Raw genomic sequence first — 6000 nt, forward strand, 5'->3', positions numbered from 1 at the left:
AAAAACAAAATTCAGTTTTTCGTTCACACTAAATTTCAAGTGCTCAAAGGTCACATGGGGTAGTGGCAATTGAATTGGACAGTGAACATACAGAATGTAGCCACTACAAAAGGTTCTAGGGGTGCCTGGGTGGCTCAGTCTGTCAAATGCCTGACTCTTGACTTCAGTTCAGGTCACGATCTCACAGTTGGTGAGTTGGAGCGCTTCATCCGGCTCTGCGCCAACAATGTGGAGCCTGCTTGGGATTCTCTCCCTCGCTGTCTCTGCCCTCCTTTGTTCTCTCTCTCTCTCACTCTCTCTCTCTCTCTCCTCTGTCTCTCCAAAGTAAATAAGGGGCACGTCGGTGCCTCTGTTGGTTGAGTGTCCGACTTCGGACTTCCGCTCAGTTCATGATCTTACATTTTGTGAGTTCGAGCTCCACACCGGACTCACTGCTGTCACCTCTCTCTCTCTTTGCCACCCCCTCAAAAAATTAAATAAAACATTTAAATATATAATAGGGACGCCTGGGGGCTCAGTTGGTTAAGCATCCGACTTTGGCTCAGGTCATGATCTCATGGTTCATGAGTTCAAGCCCCATATCGGGCTCTGTGTTGACAGCTCAGAATCTGGAACCTGCTTCAGATTCTGTGTCTGCCTCTTCCTCTGCCCCTCCCCTGCTCGTGCTCTGGCTCTCTCAAAAATAAATAAACATGTTAAAAAAATTAAAATAAATAAACTTTAAAAGAAAAAAAGGTTCTATTGGGCAGTGCTATACTAGACCTTGTATTTAAGTTCCTGGGAATGGTTTGATAGAAAGGGAGAGAGGTAACCCCTTGAGAAGAAAAATCAGATGGGTTCCAAGGGGCACATGGAGGGCCTTAGATGACTTAGAAGATCTTAAGAAACAAACACATAAATTGGCAATAGGAATTGCAAGAAGGGCACAGTTTCAGGAAAGTTTGAAGGTAGGAAGAGTTCCTGTCTGAAAATTTTATTTTCTCAGTAAAGAAAAGGCAACATTAGATGAAGGTAAAGATTTTGAAGTAGGATGTTTGAGGAGAGAAGATATGAAATAGACACTTTTTTGAGAATGGAATGGTTTTCTAAAGAAAACCAATCAGTATGACTTCTGAGTGATATTAAAAGCTCACTTGGTATTTGAGATCATGGATTTTATTATTTTTTTAAGTTTATTTATCTTTGAGAGAGAGACACACACACAGAGCATGAGTGGGGAGGGGCAGCGTGAGAGGGAGACGCAGAATCTGAAGCAGGCTCCAGGCTCTGAGCTGTCAGCACAGAGCCTGATGTAGGGCTCAAACCCACGAGCCGTGAGATCATGACCTGAGCTGAAGTCAGATGCTTAACAGACTGAGCCACCCAGAGGCCCTGGTTTATTTATTTATTTTGAAAAAGAGACAGAGAGAAAGAGAGAGCATCCCAAGCAGGCTCCGCACTGTTGGTGCGGAGCCTGACACGGGGCTCAAAACCCACAAACCGTGAGATCCCGACCTGAGCAGAAACTGAGAGTCAGGCACTCAACTGACTGAGCCACCCAGGCGCCCCGAGATCATGGATTTTAAATTATTGAAGGTGTTTGTTCAGGTACAGGCAGAGAGAAGACGGATTCCTGAGGTCATCCAGGGTTGGATTTTTGCCAACCAAGTCAACAGAGGGAGAGAGGACCAAGATGGTATTTTCAAAAGAATGTTTATAATGATGTATATGGAATCAAAAACATACAGAAAGCCAATTATGGCATATTAGGGCTGCTAGTGGGGACGTGGAGGGGAGTGAGGAGGGGGCCAAGGCATTAGAAGCACTGAGGTTGAAGAATGGCTGCAGCAGGGTACTTGAGCAAGTGAACTGGCAGTACAGATGCTGGTGGTCTGAGTGGGATATTTGGAATTGGCCAAGTTGATATTTGGATTGGAAATTGTAAGTTTTTGATGATGTTGAAATCCAGGATGAGCCCAAACAAGGTGAGACCATGAGAATGGAAGGCTGAAACAGAAAGCATGCCCTGTGGTTAGAACTGGGTGGCCAAAGTGTTAGATTTGTCATCCAAGCAGTCTGCATGAATTAGCATTAGAGTAAACAGAGAAACTATGAAAGAGGAACTAAGTTGTTGAAGACAGAATGACCAGAGGGTTGGAAAATGATAGCAAACAGGAGGGAAAGAAGGTGGTATAGCCTCTGTTTGGCTGCCCCCCAGCCTCTTTCCTCTCTACTGCTCCTTTCCTCTTCCCTCACCCAGTATTTCCAGCCTCTTCCCCATCTCATACTACCTTTTTCTGACTGACTAATTTCACTTAGCATAATACCCTCCAGTTCCATCCACGTAGTTGCAAATGGCAAGATTTCATTCTTTTTGATTGCCGAGTAATACTCCATTGTGTGTGTGTGTGTGTGTGTGTATATATATATATATATATATATATATATATATATATACCACATCTTCTTTACCCATTCATCCATCGATGGACGTTTGGGCTCTTTCCATACTTTGGCGATTGTTGATAGTGCTGCTATAAACGTTGGGTGCATGTGTCCTTCGAAACAGCACACCTGTATCCCTTGGATAAATACCTGGTAGTGCAGTTGCTGGGTCATAGGGTAGTTCTATTTTTAGTTTTTTGAGGAACCTCCATACTGTTTTCCAGAGTGGCTGCACCAGCTTGCATTCCCACCTTGCCATCATTTCTACCTTTTCCTTCCCACCATGGAAGAGGGAATGGGATATCTCAGATTATCGCAGCTAAAGAAACGTTATGATTAATAGCTTACTCCTATGCCTTCACAATATTCCTTTTTTTGTTTGTTTGAGCCCCTCCACCCCCTGGGGAAGAGGAGCTAGGAGATAAGTCCGCTGAAAATAACTACACTTGGTCATAATACTGAGAGTAGGAGTACAAAAAGGGCCATACTGTAAGCAAATGTGCCTTCTTTTCCTTGGTGCGTGTTCTCTTAAGTGTCTTTTCTGTATCTCTCCTGGCAAGTAAAGTTGAAAGATGTTCAAGATATGGGGTCTGTGGGAAAGGGATTAGGAAGCTATTCACAAGCTTTTAGTGAAGGCATTACGCCATAGACAAAAAAGTAGCCTTTCTTGATTCCAAGAGAGAGTCCACCAGAATAAGGAATCCACACAGGAGTTTGGGTCCAAAATGTCATTGAATACCTATATATAGCAAGATGTGGTGACTTTTCTCTCTAAGTCGCCCTGGAGAACTATAACCACCATAGATTGAGTACTTATTGTCTTGTACCTTGCCCAGTTCTTTGTGTCAACCATGCAAGGCAACTAAGGAAAATACTGGTGTGGAAATAAATAAAAAAGTGAAACCCATATACCTATCTCTGCCAAGGGTTTTCCAGGGAATTATTTTCAGAGAAAACAAGCCTAGGCCGAAGAACAATTTCTTATTTGTTGGCACTTTAGGCCTGTTCTGGTTATCTATTGCTACATAACAAACCTACCCCAAAACTTAATGGCTCACAACGTAAAATGCTTAGTGTGGGAACCCCGCCCTCTCTTCTCCCTTTCCCCCTTTCCCCCACATCGTTGACCTGGAGTGTTCAGTGTGAGTAGTGCTATGAGTAGAAAGAGGACAAACATGGAGGAGTTTTTCCAAACATGGATGTTACCACACCAGGCAGTCCCATGGAGCCAAGCCAAGGATTCATAAAAGACACCTTGCTACTCTAACAATTTAACATTTAACCCTTCTACTTGTTCACTGTGAAAGGTCTAACTCTTAGCACCTTGGTCCTAATTTGTCCCCAAAGAAATCTTTCTTTTTTTTTTTTTTTAGCCTTAGATCAGTGTTCCCACTCCTTGGAGGTGGCAGAGAAAAGAATGAATTCCACCTACATGCAAACAACCAGATATTCAATGAAAATATGCCTTAGTAATTATATACTGAATAAAAGGATGTCACCCAGTAGAGGGTCATTTCCTAGCTAAACACATAGATTGAACTCATAGATTAAATAAATTTGATGAATATCTATTGAATATCCACTAAGTACCAGGCATTTGACTTACATTGCCTATTTTTTGGATGATATTCAAACTTTTAATAATCAGTACAATCAGGATATCTGTAGGTATTTTTGTGCCAAGATTGCTCTACTAGGCATCAGCCCTCTAATTGCTGGATCATGGGGAGGTCCTTGGTGTTCCAGGAGAAGGATGGAGGGCTCTCAAAGTGCTCAAGGGAGTAGTTATATACCAACTCATATGAAAATAATGCACTATTTTAACCACCAATACGGTCTTACCAGTTGTGTGTTGGTTACATATCAGTCTTGCCTTGTAGAATCATCATAATGCTATGACATTAGCACTGTCATTTTGCAGCTGGAGAAACAGCCAGGAAGTGGAAGTAGTTTGTTCAAGACCACGTAAGAAGTAGATAGCAAAGTTAAATACAAACTCCATGTGGATGGCTTTAAATATGCATTCTTTCTATACAGTAGAAACCCCTTTATAAGATAAAAAGTTCCATACTCATAAAATCCCTTCCAACTTAGTTCTCATTACAGATGAGAAGACTGATCTCAGAAAAATGTATAATAAGAGGTGTCCTCAAAACTAACTCCAACCCATATGTGTTTATTTATCAAGTACATTAGGTCTTTGGGGCATATATTCAGTGCATGCCTACTATTTCCAGGGTATGGCTATGTTCTAGGGAATTCTATAGGATCTTAAGAAATAGAGTCTTGTCACCATGTATCTGTCCTATTTATCATAATTGCCCTTTAGAGAGAAATCATCTATTCCCACACTTTTGTTTTCCCATTCTTCACCATGCCTCTTTGCTGGTACGTACCATTCATTTTTCAGGATTCCCCTCAGATTTTATTTCCTCCAGGAAGCTCTCCAAATTCCCAAGACTGGGTTGGGTGCCCCCCTTTTGTGCTTCTACACACACCACCACCAGCAGCACCCATACACACCTATTCCTTCCCTCCTTTACTTCTGTTGTAGTATATTGTGTATCTCCACACTAGATTTAAAACTCCTGGAAGGAGGGGCACCTGGGTGGCTCAGTCAGTTAAGCGTCTGACCTTGGCTCAGGTCATGATCTCACAGTCTGTGAGTTCGAGCCCTACATCAGGCTCTGTGCTGGCAGCTTGGAGCCTGCTTCAGATTCTGTGTTCCCTCTCTCTGTCTCTCCCCCACTCATGCTCTCTCTCTCTCTCTCTCTCTCAAAAAAAATAAACATTAAAAAAAAAAAAACTCCTGAAAGGAAGAGACCATGTCTGATTACTCTTTGTGCAGCATGACAACCTGCTCTTTTTACAATATGATTCTCTCTCTTAAGGGTACTACTCCAAGGTCCTTGGAAGATTTTGACTAATTTCGTTGCTGCCACTCAAGTTCTACTTGTGATGGTCTTTGGCAGCTACTTCCCTGTAATTCCAAAAACACCTTTCTTGCCTATATGTAGGAACTGGTTTGTAGGATCAGGCTGGGTGATGAAACAAAGACCTGGTGTGTGGAGGCATAGAAGGGTGAATGACAGGCCATATGTTTTGCATTCAGGCCTTCATTGCCACCTATTATATTGTAATCTATTTCCTGGCAGACGCTTAGTGTGTTACATAACCCGATGCTTCATGGAGTTTCTAAAATGAAGATTCCTGTTACTTAGATTTGCATTTTTTGCAGATATGGTTCTTGCTATAATGCTTTCTCAAAGGACCTTTTTATCAAAGATTCTGAGAACATTAGTTAAGCTGATGTGTCAAACCTAACAACAAACAATATGCCTAACCTCTCAGGAGTGTGTCAGCTGAGCTCAGTCAGGTCTATACTGTAAAATGGCAGGCTGAGCAGTGAAGGGAGATTGTCTTGGCAGGTCCTACAGTGTCTTTGCTGATTAACTCTGAAACTATAGGTAGGGTGATTACACCTATAGTTTCCTTGCCTGCAAAATCAGGATGATTTTACATTGACTCAGTTAAGCAAATAATTTTAGAGAAGTTAACTGTGTGTGTTGTTTGATC

The sequence above is a fragment of the Lynx rufus genome, unplaced genomic scaffold (genome assembly GCF_022079265.1).
Source record: "Lynx rufus isolate CCGP_SWC_20201006 ecotype Redwood Valley unplaced genomic scaffold, mLynRuf1.p SCAF_2, whole genome shotgun sequence".
NCBI lineage: Eukaryota > Metazoa > Chordata > Mammalia > Carnivora > Felidae > Lynx > Lynx rufus.